The sequence below is a fragment of the Amia ocellicauda genome, assembly GCF_036373705.1.
Source record: "Amia ocellicauda isolate fAmiCal2 chromosome 11 unlocalized genomic scaffold, fAmiCal2.hap1 SUPER_11_unloc_2, whole genome shotgun sequence".
NCBI lineage: Eukaryota > Metazoa > Chordata > Actinopteri > Amiiformes > Amiidae > Amia > Amia ocellicauda.
The window spans coordinates 499,322-521,928 of NW_027102660.1; the positions used below are offsets into that span (position 1 = coordinate 499,322).

At 44.5% G+C, this 22,607-nt stretch overlaps 4 non-coding genes across 4 annotated transcripts; all 4 read right to left on the bottom strand.

The window, feature by feature from the left end:
• Positions 1 to 4,547: 4,547 nt before the first annotated feature.
• trnav-cac (transfer RNA valine (anticodon CAC)) lies at positions 4,548 to 4,620 on the bottom strand. Its single transcript has one exon. It is a non-coding gene; the product is annotated as a tRNA-Val (tRNA).
• A 2,674-nt stretch (positions 4,621 to 7,294) lies between these two features.
• Positions 7,295 to 7,367, bottom strand: trnav-aac (transfer RNA valine (anticodon AAC)). Its single transcript has one exon. It is a non-coding gene; the product is annotated as a tRNA-Val (tRNA).
• Positions 7,368 to 13,518: 6,151 nt separating this feature from the next.
• On the bottom strand, positions 13,519 to 13,591 carry trnav-cac (transfer RNA valine (anticodon CAC)). The gene has a single exon. It is a non-coding gene; the product is annotated as a tRNA-Val (tRNA).
• Positions 13,592 to 16,939: 3,348 nt separating this feature from the next.
• On the bottom strand, positions 16,940 to 17,012 carry trnav-aac (transfer RNA valine (anticodon AAC)). The gene has a single exon. It is a non-coding gene; the product is annotated as a tRNA-Val (tRNA).
• Positions 17,013 to 22,607: the final 5,595 nt, after the last annotated feature.

Consider the following 22,607-nt stretch of genomic DNA (forward strand, 5'->3'; position numbering starts at 1 on the left):
CTATTACACCATGTGCTTGACAGAAAAGTAGCCAACGCGAGCCTTTTCTCTACAGATTTAACCATCGATGAGGATCAACTTTCAAACCTGGAAAAGTGAATGGCTGCTGTAACAAAGACCGGGGGGTACGAACACTGGGATGAAGGGCTCAAGGGGGCCAAGAATGATATTAGGCCATTTCATCAACATCTGTATGACCTTTTACTGAGCATGTTTAATACACCTCTGTTTAATTTTAAAATAGGTCATAATGTTGTTTTATTTACATATGTAACTGAGGTGTGTGCCTACAAGATAAAGAAACAGGTATATTTGTTGATATAGATCAAGTAACCAATCATCTGATTTCATTTTGTCTGGACCGTAGAAAAAATTGTTGTGTATGTTATACTTTTCTCAAATGTCTTAAAAGGGGTATCTGCTCTCCTGAAGTTGAATAAAAAACCTTGTATAAAAACTTTGCGCATAGTGTGGGTCTGTGTGGTTATTTGACAGAATGACTCGGCAAGCTCCCCAAATGCAGGAACTATACTACAACCCAGCCAAGATTGGGGGTTTGGCGGGTAAGAAGGGTTTTCAAAGAGGACTCGCTGAGGCCGGAGTGAAGGTTAATGATGTGGTTGTTTCAGAATGGTTACGGGAACAAGACGCCTATACCTAACATAAACCTCTCAGGATTAACTTTAAAAGAAACCGCGTATATGCAACTGACATAGACTCACAATGGCAAATGGATCTAGTCGATATGTCAAATTTATCAAAACATAACAATGGTCACAAATTGATGTTGATGTGTATCGATGTGTTATCAAAATATGCCTGGGCTCGCATTCTACATAATAAAACAGGTCGGGCGGTGACAAGGGCCTTTGAGGATATATTGTCCCAGGGTCGATGTCCTAAAAAACTGCAGACTGATAAAGGAAAAGAGTTTCTCAACAGAGAATTTCAGAATCTACTGAAGAGACACAAAATACATCATTTCACCACCGGTAATGAGCTTAGGGCATCGGTAGTGGAGAGGTTTAACCGCACCATAAAGACCAAAATGTGGAGATATTTTACAGCGGTCAACACGTTCAAGTATTTTGATAAAGTTCAGGATTTTATCGATGCTTACAACCAAGGGTATCACACCAGTATTAAAATGAAGCCTAAAGATGTTGATCAAAGTAATTCTTTTAAGGTCTATAAAAAATTATACGGACCATTTATTAAGAAGGGAAAAACTACTTATAAGTTCAACATCGGTGATGTGGTTCGCGTTTCAAAGCTAAGGAGTACTTTTGCCAAAGGTTATGAAGAAACATTTTCTGACGAATATTTTACAGTTACCGAACAGTTGGCTAGAGACCCACCCGTGTACCGGTTAAAAGACTATGACGGGGAGGATATAGAAGGAACGTTTTACGAAGCCGAGTTACAAAAAATTATTGTGGGTAAAGACAGTGTATACAGAGTTGAAAAGATATTAGCTGAAAAAACCCAGAACCGGAAAAAATATGTGTTGATGAAATGGCTTGGATGGCCTGAAAAGTTCAATAGTTGGGTCCCGGAACAACAGGTTTGCGATATTCAATCCTTATAACAACTTGCCCGCGGGTGTGTTGTGGGCATTACTTTCGATACTCAAGATGGAATCAGGAGGCTTCTACGTGACTCTACCCAGTAACGCCTCTCTCGATATATACCCTAAAAATGAAATATCCAGTTACACGGTACAATTTGGAAAATCTATAGATCTAAGGGGGTCGTGGGAAGTGGGGTTGGCGGAAATACAGTATCCTTACACTTGGGCTGTTTTACAAGATAAGGATGCCACCTTCGCCATTTTTGATGATGTTAAAAAGAGTCAATGGACATTCACGATACAAGGAGGTTATTATGACAATGTGGATAAAATATTAGATGAGATGCATAAACAGTTCTCAGAAGGCACCCCCAACATCAAGCTATATTACAACCCTATTAAAAACAGAGTGTACAAGGTGTCAAAACCAGGTATTAGCATTCAAACCAGCGGCCAACTGGGGCGTATATTTGGGATCTATTCTGACACAGAGAGCAGGTTCTCAGAAGTGGTGGGGCGGCTTTTACACTCTTTATGTGTATACGGATATCATAACCCACCAGAGGGTCGGGGATAGTTATGTCCCCCTTTTGAGAAATGTACTTATTAAAGGTAAAAGCAATGACATGGTCACAATTACTTATGACAAGCCACACTACGTACCAGTCTCAAAGACCCAATTTGACAACATCACGATCGAAGTAAAATCGGATCAGAATATCAACGTACCCTTCCGCTTCAGTAAAGTTATTGTCAAACTACATTTTCGACCCCTGAAACAGTTTGTACATTATTAAAATGGCTACCTCGAGGGGTTATGTAGATCCTAGCGCCTATGTGGATTATTACAAGATGCAAGCCGGGAACGGCTTGCCCGGTTTTGTAGGAGCCCCCACAATGTATGGCGCCGGTCTAGGAGGACTCTTTCATGGTCTCTTTAGAATGGCCGTACCCCTGCTTAAGAGAGGCTTTGCTATAGCCAGACCCCACTTGAAATCAGCGGCTAAAAATATTGTTAGTGACGTGTTCACCAATGTTATGAACCGGGCAGCTAGCCATGAGCATCAGGAGGGTTCGGGTCTCATGGTAATGGCGAGGAGGGGGGGTAAAAGAAGAAACAGCATGTGTCCACCAGGGCGACGAAGATCCGTGGCTAACAAAAAACGAAGAATCTCTCATTCTCCAACATATCGTGGAAACACTCGGAGAAGGAAGCAGCACAAGAAAAAACCTGCAAAAAGAAAGTCTCAAAGAAAGAAAAATAGAGCCTCAGGATACATCTTTTAAACATGTCTTTTGTCAACAGTCTATCGGAAGAATGCGTCAAATCAGAACTGGATCTGTTTACAGTTCCATACACTCAAACGAGTATAGATAAGATCATATATGTAGAGATTCCCCCTCTTTCTGCAATTTCAGACACGGCCCCTCTGGAGTTTTTTATAGCTGGCAATGGCGAGGATTATATTGATTTGAATAACACATTTATTTTAATGAACTGTAAAGTGACTGATTAGGATGGCGATGCAATCGAGAAGACGGCCAACGCTGGGGTCATCAATTAATCAATTACCCGGTGGCCACCATGTTTTCACAGGTGGATGTGACCCTGGGAGATCGGCTCATTAGTCAAAGCAGCAATACTTACCCCTATAGAGTCATGATGGAGTGTATCCTTAATTATAGTGAGGAGACCCTAAGCAAACAGTTCAGCCCCGGCCTTCTCTTCAAAGACATCCCGGAAGCTATGGACGACAAGGATCCAGAGGGACTCAATAAGGGTTTGCAAAAAAGATCGGCCTCTTCAACAGAAGGGAGGACCTTTGAGCTAATGGGGCATATCCATGCAGACATATTTTTCCAAGAAAAACTCATGCTCAACGGGGTAGACATTAAAATAAAATGATCCGTAGTAAAAGTGCTTTTTGTCTGATGACCCCTGATACGGAAAAATATAAACTGACCATATTATCGGCCTCGCTGTTTGTGAAATAAGTGTCCGTCTCCCCGGCGGTTAAACTAGGACACGCGCTGGCGTTAGTGACGGCAAACGCCAAGTACCCGATCGAAAGAGTCTATATGAAAGTCCACAGTATCCCCGCAGGGACACGGGTGATGAACCAGGAAAATCTGTTTCTAGGACAGCTCCCAAAACAGGTTATTATAGGTCTCGTGGATAATGATGCATTTACCGGGGTTTACAACAAGAACACCTTTAACTTTAAACATTATAACGCGGAATTTATAGCATTGTACGTCGATGGTGTGCAGGTTCCATCCAGACCTTTTCAACCTGACTTTGAAAACGGCAATGCGGTTCGTGAATATTACAGTCTAGTACTGGCTACGGGTCGCCATCTCAAGGATCAAACTCTGCTGATCGATCGCCGGGAATACTGCAGCGGTTACACCCTGTATGGTTTCAACCTGACCCCTGACGAAGAGTGTGGACAACATATTTCACTGATGAAGACGGGCAATATGCGTTTGGAGATGCGTTTCAAGCAGCCTCTACCACACACTGTAAATATGGTCGTGTATGCTGTGTTTGACAACATTATTGAGGTGAATCAGAGGAGAAACGTTCCGTATGATTATTATTAAAATGAACACCAGAGAGCTCAACCACATCATGAATGCCCTGGCCGGCTCACGGAAACTGTTTCAAGGAGTCTACGCCTGCGATCAGCTGCCTAAATTTAAGATCAAGAATTTACCTGCAATGTACATAATCAACACACACCCTAAAAATATGCCCGGAGAACATTGGCTGGCTATTTATCTAAGGGAGGACCACCGTGGTGAATTTTTTGATTCCTATGCAAACCCCCCGGATTTCAGACCTTTCCCTCGGAAGATCAATAACTTTCTGCTCAACAACTGTCAAGAAACCATTTACAGCGGTCGTCAAGTACAAAGTCTTCAGACCTTCACTTGTGGTCAGCACTGTGTGCACTAGCACGCATGCACCGCGGGTTGTTTCCGCCCGGTTTCGAACCAGGGACCTTTCGCGTGTGAGGCGAACGTGATAGCCACTACACTACGGAAACCGACCTGTCCTGGTGTTTCGAATGGCTCCCATCGAAGCCGGCTGGTAAAACGCGCACAGGCGTTTCCCGTGGGCCAGCCTGTGAGATAAAGGTTTCTACACTCACCTAAAGGATTATTAGGAACACCTGTTCAATAACCAACCAATCATATGGCAGTTGCTTCAATGCATTTAGGGGTGTGGTCCTGGTCAAGACAATCTCCTGAACTCCAAACTGAAAGTCTGAATGGGAAAGAAAGGTGATTTAAGCAATTTTGAGCGTGGCATGGTTGTTGGTGCCAGACGGGCTGGTCTGAGTATTTCACAATCTGCTCAGTTACTGGGATTTTCACGCACAACCATTTCTAGGGTTTACAAAGAATGGTGTGAAAAGGGAAAAACATCCAGTATGCGGCAGTCCTGTGGGCGAAAATGCCTTGTTGATGCTAGAGGTCAGAGGAGAATGGGCCGACTGATTCAAGCTGATAGAAGAGCAACTTTGACTGAAATAACCACTCGTTACAACCGAGGTATGCAGCAAAGCATTTGTGAAGCCACAACACGTACAACCTTGAGGCGGATGGGCTACAACAGCAGAAGACCCCACCGGGTACCACTCATCTCCACTACAAATAGGAAAAAGAGGCTACAATTTGCACAAACTCACCAAAATTGGACAGTTGTTGCCTGGTCTGATGAGTCTCGATTTCTGTTGAGACAGAATTTGACGTAAACAGAATGAGAACATGGATCCATCATGCCTTGTTACCACTGTGCAGGCTGGTGGTGGTGGTGTAATGGTGTGGGGGATGTTTTCTTGGCACACTTTAGGCTCCTTAGTGCCAATTGGGCATCGTTTAAATGCCACGGCCTACCTGAGCATTGTTTCTGACCATGTCCATCCCTTTATGACCACCATGTACCCATCCTCTGATGGCTACTTCCAGCAGGATAATGCACCATGTCACAAAGGTTGAATCATTTCAAATTGGTTTCTTGAACATGACAATGAGTTCACTGTACTAAACTGGCCCCCACAGTCACCAGATCTCAACCCAATAGAGCATCTTTGGGATGTGGTGGAACGGGAGCTTCGTGCCCTGGATGTGCATCCCACAAATCTCCATCAACTGCAAGATGCTATCCTATCAATTTGGGCCAACATTTCTAAAGAATGCTTTCAGCACCTTGTTGAATCAATGCCACGTAGAATTAAGTCAGTTCTGAAGGCGAAAGGGTGTCAAACATAGTATTAGTATGGTGTTCCTAATAATCCTTTAGGTGAGTGTATTTTCACTGACCTATTTTGCATTGCTCAAGGACACATCAGGACACTTTGGAAACTCTTTCAAAGGAAGAACGCCCTGAGCTATGACAAGACTTACACTTACCCCAACAAGGTGATGCTCAATGGCTTGTTCAAACAGCTGATGCTCGTCTTGTGCCACCATCAGACAATCACAGAGCTATTGTGCCTTCTACACCTTACGGTAGCTTTACTTTAACAATAATAATGACGGCGACCACGACGACAAAAAGAAAAACAAGAACAACAACAACAACAACAAGAACAATAACATCATCATCAGATTTTAATTAAAAGTGGCTACACCAGCGTTTACAATTTCAACCTGTCGACGGACGGACGCTCTGAGTGCACCGATTTCGGGATACTTCGGAAACTCTTTCAAAGGCAGGACGCCCTGCGATCAGACAGTGCCTGCACTTAGCCCAACAAGGTGATGCTGAATGGCTTGTTCAAACGGCTGGTGGTCTTCCGTCACCACCAGACTATCAGAGCTATTTTGCGCCTTCAACTACATAAGAGTAACAGCAATGTCACCGATCCTGCTACGGTCGTATTGCAACAGCAACGACATGTATCGATTTTAAAAGTGTCAGTTCCAGCGCCTCGCAAAGCTACCCTTCTGCGATCATTTGTTCTCAAGGTCAGGATTTCTTGCCACTCCGAGGAAGAGAAAACGACGGCCGGCCATGGGGCAGAGAGATGAGGACGGGTAACACGGCACTGGCACGCGTGCACCGCGGGTTGTTTCCGCCCAGTTTCGAACCAGGGACTTCTCGCGTGTGAGGCGAACATGATAGCCACTACACTACAGAAACCAACCTGTCCTGGGGTTTCGATTGGCTCCCATCGAAGCAGGCTGGTAAAACGCGCACAGGCGTTTCCCGTGGGCCTGCCTGTGAGATAAAGGTTTCTATTTTCACTGACCTATATTGCATTGCTCAAGGGCACATCAGGACACTTTGGAAACTCTTTTAAAGGAAGAATGCCCTGAGCTATGACAAGACTTACACTTACCCCAACAAGGTGATGCTCAATGGCTTGTTCAAACAGCTGCTGCTCGTCTTGTGCCACCATCAGACAATCACAGAGCTATTGTGCCTTCTACACCTTACGGTAGCAACAAATCTAACTACTGCTTTACTTTAACAATAATAATGACGGCGACCACGATGACAACAAGAACAACAACAACAACATCATCATCATCATCATCATCATCATCAGATTTTAATTAAAAGTGGCTACACCAGCGTTTACAATTTCAACCTGTCGACGGACGGACGCTCTGAGAGCACCGATTTCGGGCACTCCAATGAAGAAAAGCTACCCACCGCCTCCGGGGAACCACGAGGGCAAACAGGACGAAAAGGGCCGGCCCACAGCAGGCTGTTTCCGCCCGGTTTCGAACCGGGGACCTTTCGCGTGTTAGGCGAACGTGATAACCGCTACACTACGGAAACTGACACCGCCACGTCTTGCTTCAAACGGTTACCGTTGAAGCCTGCTGGTAAAACGGGCTCAGGCATTTCAGGTCGGCTAGACTGTGAGATGGCGTCTGAAGTGCCGCGAAAGGATGCCATTTTCACAGACCTGTTTGGCATTGCTAAAGGGCACATCAGGACACTTCGGAAACTCTTTCAAAGGCAGGACGCCCTGCGCTCTGACAGTGCCTGCACTTAGCCCAACAAGGTGATGCTGAATGGCTTGTTCAAACGGCTGGTGGTCTTCCGTCACCACCAGACTATCAGAGCTATACTGCGCCTTCAACTACATAAGAGTAGATAGTAGGGTTTTTTGGGCGCGGCCTATTTTGTTATGACGTATGCCCTAAGCTTATTAATATTCCTACGTCATAATTGGGGGGCGTGATTTTAGGTAGAGTTATTTCCTTAATTATTCCTACGTCATATCCGTCAGAAAGTGTACACCCATAAAACCCTGAACATCAAGGCCACCCATAAATACCCCCACCCCTCTGAAGGCAACGCCCCGAAACTCTCCTCTCTATTTAAGAACCCGCGCTGCTTTTAGGCAATACCTCTTTAATTCTCAGCATCAGAAACATCCCGCTTCTTCAACATGTCCAGCGACATCAACATGAAACCCCGCAAGAAACAATCCCGGGCAAGGGTTCCTGTACTCACCAATTTGAAGATTGAACGCTCCTGGGTGTTGTTCTGGGGGGCTCGACGGGGTTACCGCTTTAAAAGGGATCCCAGCTATGTTGGAGTGGAGCTTTTTGCTTTGGGAGAGAAGGAGGGTACGTTGGAACCTTTTGAGACGGTAATTGAATACTCTTATGAGGACTGGTTGAAGGTGATGGCCTGGAGAGATCTGGGGCTTGTGGATAAGACTCTAGAAGGCTTGCAAGAGGGTCCAAGAGAATGCGAAATGGAGTCTCCGACTCAGGGTTTTGAAAGGTGTGAATGGGAAAGCTTGCAGAACTACGGTAGAGTGGTGAAGAGTCTATCTCTAACTACAGATCGTAAGGTTTTGTTTAGCAGTACTCTGATTACAAACCCTATTGAAGGGGGTGTGGAGGATCCAGAAAAACAGGTTACTGAAATTATGTTTGACGCCGTGGACTGGCCGTTCTTGAAAGAGGTCATAAACTGTATAAATGATGGTTTTGACATCTTGACCAAATGTTCGCAACTGGATTTGGTTAGAAGGAGAATATGCTGGATTATGGATTATATATCCCCCTTGAATGACGACGACGATGATAAAACAGACGACGTGTGGGGTTTTGGAGGGGGGTCTGACGGCTCAGGGGCTACTCTCTTCTAAGAGGGCGGTGTGTCGTGACGTAGTGAAGAGATAGGATAAAAGGCGCAACAATTCAATCATGGTTTAAAATTAAAGAGAATGTCTTACCTGAAAGCTGCGGACGTCGACAGGCTCTACAGGCCTCTTCAAACCCGGGATCACCCCTGGTTCTATTCCCCAGATTTTGTATACACTCTGGAACCCTTTGACTGCGGTTACTCTCCAAGACCTCAGACCCTGGACTGCTTCTGCAACTGGTTCTGTCATCAACACTCTGCAGCTAACCTGAGAGCGCTATTACACCATGTGCTTGACAGAAAAGTAGCCAACGCGAGCCTTTTCTCTACAGATTTAACCATCGATGAGGATCAACTTTCAAACCTGGAAAAGTTAATGGCTGCTGTAACAAAGACCGGGGGGTACGAACACTGGGATGAAGCGCTCAAGGGGGCCAAGAATGATATTAGGCCATTTCATCAACATCTGTATGACCTTTTACTGAGCATGTTTAATACACCTCTGTTTACTTTTAAAATAGGTCATATTGTTGTTTTATTTACATATGTAACTGAGGTGTGTGCCTACAAGATAAAGAAACAGGTATATTTGTTGATATAGATCAAGTAACCAATCATCTGATTTCTTTTTGTCTGGACCGTAGAAAAAATTGTTGTGTATGTTATACTTTTCTCAAATGTCTAAAAAGGGGTATCTGCTCTCCTGAAGTTGAATAAAAAACCTTGTATAAAAACTTTGCGCATAGTGTGGGTCTGTGTGGTTATTTGACAGAATGACTCGGCAAGCTCCCCAAATGCAGGAACTATACTACAACCCAGCCAAGATTGGGGGTTTGGCGGGTAAGAAGGGTTTTCAAAGAGGACTCGCTGAGGCCGGAGTGAAGGTTAATGATGTGGTTGTTTCAGAATGGTTACGGGAACAAGACGCCTATACCTTACATAAACCTCTCAGGATTAACTTTAAAAGAAACCGCGTATATGCAACTGACATAGACTCACAATGGCAAATGGATCTAGTCGATATGTCAAATTTATCAAAACATAACAATGGTCACAAATTGATGTTGATGTGTATCGATGTGTTATCAAAATATGCCTGGGCTCGCATTCTACATAATAAAACAGGTCGGGCGGTGACAAGGGCCTTTGAGGATATATTGTCCCAGGGTCGATGTCCTAAAAAACTGCAGACTGATAAAGGAAAAGAGTTTCTCAACAGAGAATTTCAGAATCTACTGAAGAGACACAAAATACATCATTTCACCACCGGTAATGAGCTTAGGGCATCGGTAGTGGAGAGGTTTAACCGCACCATAAAGACCAAAATGTGGAGATATTTTACAGCGGTCAACACGTTCAAGTATTTTGATAAAGTTCAGGATTTTATCGATGCTTACAACCAAGGGTATCACACCAGTATTAAAATGAAGCCTAAAGATGTTGATCAAAGTAATTCTTTTAAGGTCTATAAAAAATTATACGGACCATTTATTAAGAAGGGAAAAACTACTTATAAGTTCAACATCGGTGATGTGGTTCGCGTTTCAAAGCTAAGGAGTACTTTTGCCAAAGGTTATGAAGAAACATTTTCTGACGAATATTTTACAGTTACCGAACAGTTGGCTAGAGACCCACCCGTGTACCGGTTAAAAGACTATGACGGGGAGGATATAGAAGGAACGTTTTACGAAGCCGAGTTACAAAAAATTATTGTGGGTAAAGACAGTGTATACAGAGTTGAAAAGATATTAGCTGAAAAAACCCAGAACCGGAAAAAATATGTGTTGATGAAATGGCTTGGATGGCCTGAAAAGTTCAATAGTTGGGTCCCGGAACAACAGGTTTCCGATATTCAATCCTTATAACAACTTGCCCGCGGGTGTGTTGTGGGCATTACTTTCGATACTCAAGATGGAATCAGGAGGCTTCTACGTGACTCTACCCAGTAACGCCTCTCTCGATATATACCCTAAAAATGAAATATCCAGTTACACGGTACAATTTGGAAAATCTATAGATCTAAGGGGGTCGTGGGAAGTGGGGTTGGCGGAAATACAGTATCCTTACACTTGGGCTGTTTTACAAGATAAGGATGCCACCTTCGCCATTTTTGATGATGTTAAAAAGAGTCAATGGACATTCACGATACAAGGAGGTTATTATGACAATGTGGATAAAATATTAGATGAGATGCATAAACAGTTCTCAGAAGGCACCCCCAACATCAAGCTATATTACAACCCTATTAAAAACAGAGTGTACAAGGTGTCAAAACCAGGTATTAGCATTCAAACCAGCGGCCAACTGGGGCGTATATTTGGGATCTATTCTGACACAGAGAGCAGGTTCTCAGAAGTGGTGGGGCGGCTTTTACACTCTTTATGTGTATACGGATATCATAACCCACCAGAGGGTCGGGGATAGTTATGTCCCCCTTTTGAGAAATGTACTTATTAAAGGTAAAAGCAATGACATGGTCACAATTACTTATGACAAGCCACACTACGTACCAGTCTCAAAGACCCAATTTGACAACATCACGATCGAAGTAAAATCGGATCAGAATATCAACGTACCCTTCCGCTTCAGTAAAGTTATTGTCAAACTACATTTTCGACCCCTGAAACAGTTTGTACATTATTAAAATGGCTACCTCGAGGGGTTATGTAGATCCTAGCGCCTATGTGGATTATTACAAGATGCAAGCCGGGAACGGCTTGCCCGGTTTTGTAGGAGCCCCCACAATGTATGGCGCCGGTCTAGGAGGACTCTTTCATGGTCTCTTTAGAATGGCCGTACCCCTGCTTAAGAGAGGCTTTGCTATAGCCAGACCCCACTTGAAATCAGCGGCTAAAAATATTGTTAGTGACGTGTTCACCAATGTTATGAACCGGGCAGCTAGCCATGAGCATCAGGAGGGTTCGGGTCTCATGGTAATGGCGAGGAGGGGGGGTAAAAGAAGAAACAGCATGTGTCCACCAGGGCGACGAAGATCCGTGGCTAACAAAAAACGAAGAATCTCTCATTCTCCAACATATCGTGGAAACACTCGGAGAAGGAAGCAGCACAAGAAAAAACCTGCAAAAAGAAAGTCTCAAAGAAAGAAAAATAGAGCCTCAGGATACATCTTTTAAACATGTCTTTTGTCAACAGTCTATCGGAAGAATGCGTCAAATCAGAACTGGATCTGTTTACAGTTCCATACACTCAAACGAGTATAGATAAGATCATATATGTAGAGATTCCCCCTCTTTCTGCAATTTCAGACACGGCCCCTCTGGAGTTTTTTATAGCTGGCAATGGCGAGGATTATATTGATTTGAATAACACATTTATTTTAATGAACTGTAAAGTGACTGATTAGGATGGCGATGCAATCGAGAAGACGGCCAACGCTGGGGTCATCAATTAATCAATTACCCGGTGGCCACCATGTTTTCACAGGTGGATGTGACCCTGGGAGATCGGCTCATTAGTCAAAGCAGCAATACTTACCCCTATAGAGTCATGATGGAGTGTATCCTTAATTATAGTGAGGAGACCCTAAGCAAACAGTTCAGCCCCGGCCTTCTCTTCAAAGACATCCCGGAAGCTATGGACGACAAGGATCCAGAGGGACTCAATAAGGGTTTGCAAAAAAGATCGGCCTCTTCAACAGAAGGGAGGACCTTTGAGCTAATGGGGCATATCCATGCAGACATATTTTTCCAAGAAAAACTCATGCTCAACGGGGTAGACATTAAAATTAAAATGATCCGTAGTAAAAGTGCTTTTTGTCTGATGACCCCTGATACGGAAAAATATAAACTGACCATATTATCGGCCTCGCTGTTTGTGAAATAAGTGTCCGTCTCCCCGGCGGTTAAACTAGGACACGCGCTGGCGTTAGTGACGGCAAACGCCAAGTACCCGATCGAAAGAGTCTATATGAAAGTCCACAGTATCCCCGCAGGGACACGGGTGATGAACCAGGAAAATCTGTTTCTAGGACAGCTCCCAAAACAGGTTATTATAGGTCTCGTGGATAATGATGCATTTACCGGGGTTTACAACAAGAACACCTTTAACTTTAAACATTATAACGCGGAATTTATAGCATTGTACGTCGATGGTGTGCAGGTTCCATCCAGACCTTTTCAACCTGACTTTGAAAACGGCAATGCGGTTCGTGAATATTACAGTCTAGTACTGGCTACGGGTCGCCATCTCAAGGATCAAACTCTGCTGATCGATCGCCGGGAATACTGCAGCGGTTACACCCTGTACGGTTTCAACCTGACCCCTGACGAAGAGTGTGGACAACATATTTCACTGATGAAGACGGGCAATATGCGTTTGGAGATGCGTTTCAAGCAGCCTCTACCACACACTGTAAATATGGTCGTGTATGCTGTGTTTGACAACATTATTGAGGTGAATCAGAGGAGAAACGTTCCGTATGATTATTATTAAAATGAACACCAGAGAGCTCAACCACATCATGAATGCCCTGGCCGGCTCACGGAAACTGTTTCAAGGAGTCAACGCCTGCGATCAGCTGCCTAAATTTAAGATCAAGAATTTACCTGCAATGTACATAATCAACACACACCCTAAAAATATGCCCGGAGAACATTGGCTGGCTATTTATCTAAGGGAGGACCATCGTGGTGAATTTTTTGATTCCTATGCAAACCCCCCGGATTTCAGACCTTTCCCTCGGAAGATCAATAACTTTCTGCTCAACAACTGTCAAGAAACCATTTACAGCGGTCGTCAAGTACAAAGTCTTCAGACCTTCACTTGTGGTCAGCACTGTGTGCACTAGCACGCATGCACCGCGGGTTGTTTCCGCCCGGTTTCGAACCAGGGACCTTTCGCGTGTGAGGCGAACGTGATAGCCACTACACTACGGAAACCGACCTGTCCTGGTGTTTCGAATGGCTCCCATCGAAGCCGGCTGGTAAAACGCGCACAGGCGTTTCCCGTGGGCCAGCCTGTGAGATAAAGGTTTCTACACTCACCTAAAGGATTATTAGGAACACCTGTTCAATAACCAACCAATCATATGGCAGTTGCTTCAATGCATTTAGGGGTGTGGTCCTGGTCAAGACAATCTCCTGAACTCCAAACTGAAAGTCTGAATGGGAAAGAAAGGTGATTTAAGCAATTTTGAGCGTGGCATGGTTGTTGGTGCCAGACGGGCTGGTCTGAGTATTTCACAATCTGCTCAGTTACTGGGATTTTCACGCACAACCATTTCTAGGGTTTACAAAGAATGGTGTGAAAAGGGAAAAACATCCAGTATGCGGCAGTCCTGTGGGCGAAAATGCCTTGTTGATGCTAGAGGTCAGAGGAGAATGGGCCGACTGATTCAAGCTGATAGAAGAGCAACTTTGACTGAAATAACCACTCGTTACAACCGAGGTATGCAGCAAAGCATTTGTGAAGCCACAACACGTACAACCTTGAGGCGGATGGGCTACAACAGCAGAAGACCCCACCGGGTACCACTCATCTCCACTACAAATAGGAAAAAGAGGCTACAATTTGCACAAACTCACCAAAATTGGACAGTTGTTGCCTGGTCTGATGAGTCTCGATTTCTGTTGAGACATTCAGATGGTAGAGTCAGAATTTGACGTAAACAGAATGAGAACATGGATCCATCATGCCTTGTTACCACTGTGCAGGCTGGTGGTGGTGGTGTAATGGTGTGGGGGATGTTTTCTTGGCACACTTTAGGCTCCTTAGTGCCAATTGGGCATCGTTTAAATGCCACGGCCTACCTGAGCATTGTTTCTGACCATGTCCATCCCTTTATGACCACCATGTACCCATCCTCTGATGGCTACTTCCAGCAGGATAATGCACCATGTCACAAAGGTTGAATCATTTCAAATTGGTTTCTTGAACATGACAATGAGTTCACTGTACTAAACTGGCCCCCACAGTCACCAGATCTCAACCCAATAGAGCATCTTTGGGATGTGGTGGAACGGGAGCTTCGTGCCCTGGATGTGCATCCCACAAATCTCCATCAACTGCAAGATGCTATCCTATCAATATGGGCCAACATTTCTAAAGAATGCTTTCAGCACCTTGTTGAATCAATGCCACGTAGAATTAAGTCAGTTCTGAAGGCGAAAGGGTGTCAAACATAGTATTAGTATGGTGTTCCTAATAATCCTTTAGGTGAGTGTATTTTCACTGACCTATTTTGCATTGCTCAAGGACACATCAGGACACTTTGGAAACTCTTTCAAAGGAAGAACGCCCTGAGCTATGACAAGACTTACACTTACCCCAACAAGGTGATGCTCAATGGCTTGTTCAAACAGCTGCTGCTCGTCTTGTGCCACCATCAGACAATCACAGAGCTATTGTGCCTTCTACACCTTACGGTAGCTTTACTTTAACAATAATAATGACGGCGACCACGACGACAAAAAGAAAAACAAGAACAACAACAACAACAACAAGAACAATAACATCATCATCAGATTTTAATTAAAAGTGGCTACACCAGCGTTTACAATTTCAACCTGTCGACGGACGGACGCTCTGAGTCCAACAATTTCGGGAACTCCAATGAAGAAAAGCCACCTACCGCCTCTGGGGAACCACGAGGGCAAGCAGGACGAAAAGGGCCGGCCCACAGCAGGCTCTTTCCGCCCGGTTTCAAACCGGGGACCTTTTGTGCATTAGGCGAACGTGATAGCCACTACACTACGGAAACCAACCCGTCCTGGTGTTTCGAATAACTCCTATCGAAGCCGGCTGGTAAAACGCACACAGGCGTTTCCCGTGGGCCAGCCTGTGAGATAAAGGTTTCTATTTTCACTGACCTATTTTGCATTGCTCAAGGGCACATCAGGACACTTTGGAAACTCTTTCAAAGGAAGAACGCCCTGAGCAATGACAAGACTTACACTTACCCCAACAAGGTGATGCTCAATGGCTTGTTCAAACAGCTGCTGCTCGTCTTGTGCCACCATCAGACAATCACAGAGCTATTGTGCCTTCTGCACCTTACGGTAGCAACAAATCTAACTACTGCTTTACTTTAACATTAATAATGACGGCGACTACGACGACAACAAGAACAACAACAACAACAACAACATCAACAAGAACAACAACAACATCATCATCATCATCATCAGATTTTAATTAAAAGTGGCTACACCAGCGTTTACAATTTCAACCTGTCGACGGACGGACGCTCTGAGTGCACCGATTTCGGGATACTTCGGAAACTCTTTCAAAGGCAGGACGCCCTGCGATCAGACAGTGCCTGCACTTAGCCCAACAAGGTGATGCTGAATGGCTTGTTCAAACGGCTGGTGGTCTTCCGTCACCACCAGACTATCAGAGCTATTTTGCGCCTTCAACTACATAAGAGTAACAGCAATGTCACCGATCCTGCTACGGTCGTATTGCAACAGCAACGACATGTATCGATTTTAAAAGTGTCAGTTCCAGCGCCTCGCAAAGCTACCCTTCTGCGATCATTTGTTCTCAAGGTCAGGATTTCTTGCCACTCCGAGGAAGAGAAAACGACGGCCGGCCATGGGGCAGAGAGATGAGGACGGGTAACACGGCACTGGCACGCGTGCACCGCGGGTTGTTTCCGCCCAGTTTCGAACCAGGGACTTCTCGCGTGTGAGGCGAACATGATAGCCACTACACTACAGAAACCAACCTGTCCTGGGGTTTCGATTGGCTCCCATCGAAGCAGGCTGGTAAAACGCGCACAGGCGTTTCCCGTGGGCCTGCCTGTGAGATAAAGGTTTCTATTTTCACTGACCTATATTGCATTGCTCAAGGGCACATCAGGACACTTTGGAAACTCTTTTAAAGGAAGAATGCCCTGAGCTATGACAAGACTTACACTTACCCCAACAAGGTGATGCTCAATGGCTTGTTCAAACAGCTGCTGCTCGTCTTGTGCCACCATCAGACAATCACAGAGCTATTGTGCCTTCTACACCTTACGGTAGCAACAAATCTAACTACTGCTTTACTTTAACAATAATAATGACGGCGACCACGATGACAACAAGAACAACAACAACAACATCATCATCATCATCATCATCAGATTTTAATTAAAAGTGGCTACACCAGCGTTTACAATTTCAACCTGTCGACGGACGGACGCTCTGAGAGCACCGATTTCGGGCACTCCAATGAAGAAAAGCTACCCACCGCCTCCGGGGAACCACGAGGGCAAACAGGACGAAAAGGGCCGGCCCACAGCAGGCTGTTTCCGCCCGGTTTCGAACCGGGGACCTTTCGCGTGTTAGGCGAACGTGATAACCGCTACACTACGGAAACTGACACCGCCACGTCTTGCTTCAAACGGTTACCGTTGAAGCCTGCTGGTAAAACGGGCTCAGGCATTTCAGGTCGGCTAGACTGTGAGATGGCGTCTGAAGTGCCGCGAAAGGATGCCATTTTCACAGACCTGTTTGGCATTGCTAAAGGGCACATCAGGACACTTCGGAAACTCTTTCAAAGGCAGGACGCCCTGCGCTCTGACAGTGCCTGCACTTAGCCCAACAAGGTGATGCTGAATGGCTTGTTCAAACGGCTGGTGGTCTTCCGTCACCACCAGACTATCAGAGCTATACTGCGCCTTCAACTACATAAGAGTAGATAGTAGGGTTTTTTGGGCGCGGCCTATTTTGTTATGACGTATGCCCTAAGCTTATTAATATTCCTACGTCATAATTGGGGGGCGTGATTTTAGGTAGAGTTATTTCCTTAATTATTCCTACATCATATCCGTCAGAAAGTGTACACCCATAAAACCCTGAACATCAAGGCCACCCATAAATACCCCCACCCCTCTGAAGGCAACGCCCCGAAACTCTCCTCTCTATTTAAGAACCCGCGCTGCTTTTAGGCAATACCTCTTTAATTCTCAGCATCAGAAACATCCCGCTTCTTCAACATGTCCAGCGACATCAACATGAAACCCCGCAAGAAACAATCCCGGGCAAGGGTTCCTGTACTCACCAATTTGAAGATTGAACGCTCCTGGGTGTTGTTCTGGGGGGCTCGACGGGGTTACCGCTTTAAAAGGGATCCCAGCTATGTTGGAGTGGAGCTTTTTGCTTTGGGAGAGAAGGAGGGTACGTTGGAACCTTTTGAGACGGTAATTGAATACTCTTATGAGGACTGGTTGAAGGTGATGGCCTGGAGAGATCTGGGGCTTGTGGATAAGACTCTAGAAGGCTTGCAAGAGGGTCCAAGAGAATGCGAAATGGAGTCTCCGACTCAGGGTTTTGAAAGGTGTGAATGGGAAAGCTTGCAGAACTACGGTAGAGTGGTGAAGAGTCTATCTCTAACTACAGATCGTAAGGTTTTGTTTAGCAGTACCCTGATTACAAACCCTATTGAAGGGGGTGTGGAGGATCCAGAAAAACAGGTTACTGAAATTATGTTTGACGCCGTGGACTGGCCGTTCTTGAAAGAGGTCATAAACTGTATAAATGATGGTTTTGACATCTTGACCAAATGTTCGCAACTGGATTTGGTTAGAAGGAGAATATGCTGGATTATGGATTATATATCCCCCTTGAATGACGACGACGATGATAAAACAGACGACGTGTGGGGTTTTGGAGGGGGGTCTGACGGCTCAGGGGCTACTCTCTTCTAAGAGGGCGGTGTGTCGTGACGTAGTGAAGAGATAGGATAAAAGGCGCAACAATTCAATCATGGTTTAAAATTAAAGAGAATGTCTTACCTGAAAGCTGCGGACGTCGACAGGCTCTACAGGCCTCTTCAAACCCGGGATCACCCCTGGTTCTATTCCCCAGATTTTGTATACACTCTGGAACCCTTTGACTGCGGTTACTCTCCAAGACCTCAGACCCTGGACTGCTTCTGCAACTGGTTCTGTCATCAACACTCTGCAGCTAACCTGAGAGCGCTATTACACCATGTGCTTGACAGAAAAGTAGCCAACGCGAGCCTTTTCTCTACAGATTTAACCATCGATGAGGATCAACTTTCAAACCTGGAAAAGTTAATGGCTGCTGTAACAAAGACCGGGGGGTACGAACACTGGGATGAAGCGCTCAAGGGGGCCAAGAATGATATTAGGCCATTTCATCAACATCTGTATGACCTTTTACTGAGCATGTTTAATACACCTCTGTTTACTTTTAAAATAGGTCATATTGTTGTTTTATTTACATATGTAACTGAGGTGTGTGCCTACAAGATAAAGAAACAGGTATATTTGTTGATATAGATCAAGTAACCAATCATCTGATTTCTTTTTGTCTGGACCGTAGAAAAAATTGTTGTGTATGTTATACTTTTCTCAAATGTCTAAAAAGGGGTATCTGCTCTCCTGAAGTTGAATAAAAAACCTTGTATAAAAACTTTGCGCATAGTGTGGGTCTGTGTGGTTATTTGACAGAATGACTCGGCAAGCTCCCCAAATGCAGGAACTATACTACAACCCAGCCAAGATTGGGGGTTTGGCGGGTAAGAAGGGTTTTCAAAGAGGACTCGCTGAGGCCGGAGTGAAGGTTAATGATGTGGTTGTTTCAGAATGGTTACGGGAACAAGACGCCTATACCTTACATAAACCTCTCAGGATTAACTTTAAAAGAAACCGCGTATATGCAACTGACATAGACTCACAATGGCAAATGGATCTAGTCGATATGTCAAATTTATCAAAACATAACAATGGTCACAAATTGATGTTGATGTGTATCGATGTGTTATCAAAATATGCCTGGGCTCGCATTCTACATAATAAAACAGGTCGGGCGGTGACAAGGGCCTTTGAGGATATATTGTCCCAGGGTCGATGTCCTAAAAAACTGCAGACTGATAAAGGAAAAGAGTTTCTCAACAGAGAATTTCAGAATCTACTGAAGAGACACAAAATACATCATTTCACCACCGGTAATGAGCTTAAGGCATCGGTAGTGGAGAGGTTTAACCGCACCATAAAGACCAAAATGTGGAGATATTTTACAGCGGTCAACACGTTCAAGTATTTTGATAAAGTTCAGGATTTTATCGATACTTACAACCAAGGGTATCACACCAGTATTAAAATGAAGCCTTTAGATGTGGATCAAAGTAATTCTTTTAAGGTCTATAAAAAATTATACGGACCATTTATTAAGAAGGGAAAAACTACTTATAAGTTCAACATCTGTGATGTGGTTCGCGTTTCAAAGCTAAGGAGTACTTTTACAGTTACCAAACAGTTGGCTAGAGACCCCCCCGTGTACCGGTTAAAAGACTATGACGGGGAGAATATAGAAGGAACGTTTTACGAAGCCGAGTTACAAAAAATTATTGTGGGTAAAGACAGTGTATACAGAGTTGAAAAGATATTAGCTGAAAAAACCCAGAACCGGAAAAAATATGTGTTGATGAAATGGCTTGGATGGCCTGAAAAGTTCAATAGTTGGGTCCCGGAACAACAGGTTTGCGATATTCAATCCTTATAACAACTTGCCCGCGGGTGTGTTGGGGGCATTACTTTCGATACTCAAGATCGAATCAGGAGGCTTCTACGTGACTCTACCCAGTAACGCCTCTCTCGATATATACCCTAAAAATGAAATATTTGGAATTTGGAAAATCTATAGATCTAAGGGGGTCGTGGGAAGTGGGGTTGGCGGAAATACAGTATCCTTACACTTGGGCTGTTTTACAAGATAAGGATGCCACTTTCGCCATTTTTGATGATGTTAAAAAGAGTCAATGGACATTCACGATACAAGGAGGTTATTATGACAATGTGGATAAAATATTAGATGAGATGCATAAACAGTTCTCAGAAGGCACCCCCAACATCAAGCTATATTACAACCCTATTAAAAACAGAGTGTACAAGGTGTCAAAACCAGGTATTAGCATTCAAACCAGCGGCCAACTGGGGCGTATATTAGGGTTCTATTCGGACACAGAGAGCAGGTTCTCAGAAGTGGTGTGGCGGCTTTTACACTCTTTATGTGTATACGGATATCATAACCCACCAGAGGGTCTGGGATAGTTATGTCCCCCTTTTGAGAAATGTACTTATTAAAGGTAAAAGCAATGACATGGTCACAATTACTTATGACAAACCACACTACGTACCAGTCTCAATGACCCACTTTGACAACATCACGATCGAAGTAAAATCGGATCAGAATATCAACGTACCCTTCCGCTTCGGTAAAGTTAATGTCAAACTACATTTTCGACCCCTGAAACAGTGTGTACATTATTAAAATGGCTACCTCGAGGGGTTATGTAGATCCTAGCGCCTATGTGGATTATTACAAGATGCAAGATGGAACGGCTTGCCCGGTTTTGTAGGAGCCCCCACAATGTATGGCGCCGGTCTAGGAGGACTCTTTCATGGTCTCTTTAGAATGGCCGTACCCCTGCTTAAGAGAGGCTTTGCTATAGCCAGACCCCACTTGAAATCAGCGGCTAAAAATATTGTTAGTGACGTGTTCACCAATGTTATGAACCGGGCAGCTAGCCATGAGCATCAGGAGGGTTCGGGTCTCATGGTAATGGCGAGGAGGGGGGGTAAAAGAAGAAACAGCATGTGTCCACCAGGGCGACGAAGATCCGTGGCTAACAAAAAACGAAGAATCTCTCATTCTCCAACATATCGTGGAAACACTCGGAGAAGGAAGCAGCACAAGAAAAAACCTGCAAAAAGAAAGTCTCAAAGAAAGAAAAATAGAGCCTCAGGATACATCTTTTAAACATGTCTTTTTTCCACAGTCTATCGGAAGTATGCGTCAAATCAGAACTGGATCTGTTTACAGTTCCATACACTCAAACGAGTATAGATAAGATCATATATGTAGAGATTCCCCCTCTATCTGCAATTTCAAACACGGCCCCTCTGGAGTTTTTTATAGCTGGCAATGGCGAGGATTATATTGATTTGAATAACACATTTATTTTAATGAACTGTAAAGTGACTGATTAGGATGGCGATGCAATCGAGAATACGGCCATCGCTGGGGTCATCAATTACCCGGTGGCCACCATGTTTTCACAGGTGGATGTGACCCTGGGAGATCGGCTCATTAGTCAAAGCAGCAATACTTACCCCTATAGAGCCATGATGGAGTGTAAACTTAATTATAGTGAGGAGACCCTAAGCAAACAGTTCAGCCCCGGCCTTTTCTTCAAAGACATCTCGGAAGCTATGGACGACAAGGATCCAGAGGGACTCAATAAGGGTTTGCAAAAAAGAACGGCCTCTTCAACAGAAGGGAGGACCTTTGAGCTAATGGGGCATATCCATGCAGACATATTTTTCCAAGAAAAACTCATGCTCAACGGGGTAGACATTAAAATTAAAATGATCCGTAGTAAAAATGCTTTTTGTCTGATGACCCCTGATACGGAAAAATATAAACTGACCATATTATCGGCCTCGCTGTTTGTGAAAAAAGTGTCCGTCTCCCCGGCGGTTAAACTAGGACACGCGCAGGCGTTAATGACGGCAAACGCCGAGTACCCGATCGAAAGAGTCTATATGAAAGTCCACAGTATCCCTGCAGGGACACGGGTGATGAACCAGGAAAATCTGTTTCTAGGACAGCTCCCAAAACAGGTTATTATTGGTCTCGTGGATAATGATGCATTTACCGGGGTTTACAACAAGAACCTTTTTAACTTTAAACATTATAACGCGGAATTTATAGCGTTGTACGTCGATGGTGTGCAGGTTCCATCCAGACCTTTTCAACCTGACTTTGAAAACGGCAATGCGGTTCGTGAATATTACAGTGTAGTACTGGCTACGGGTCGCCATCTCAAGGATCAAACTCTGCTGATCGATCGCCGGGAATACTGCAGCGGTTACACCCTGTACGGTTTCAACCTGACCCCTGACGAAGAGTGTGGACAACATTTTTCACTGATGAAGACGGGCAA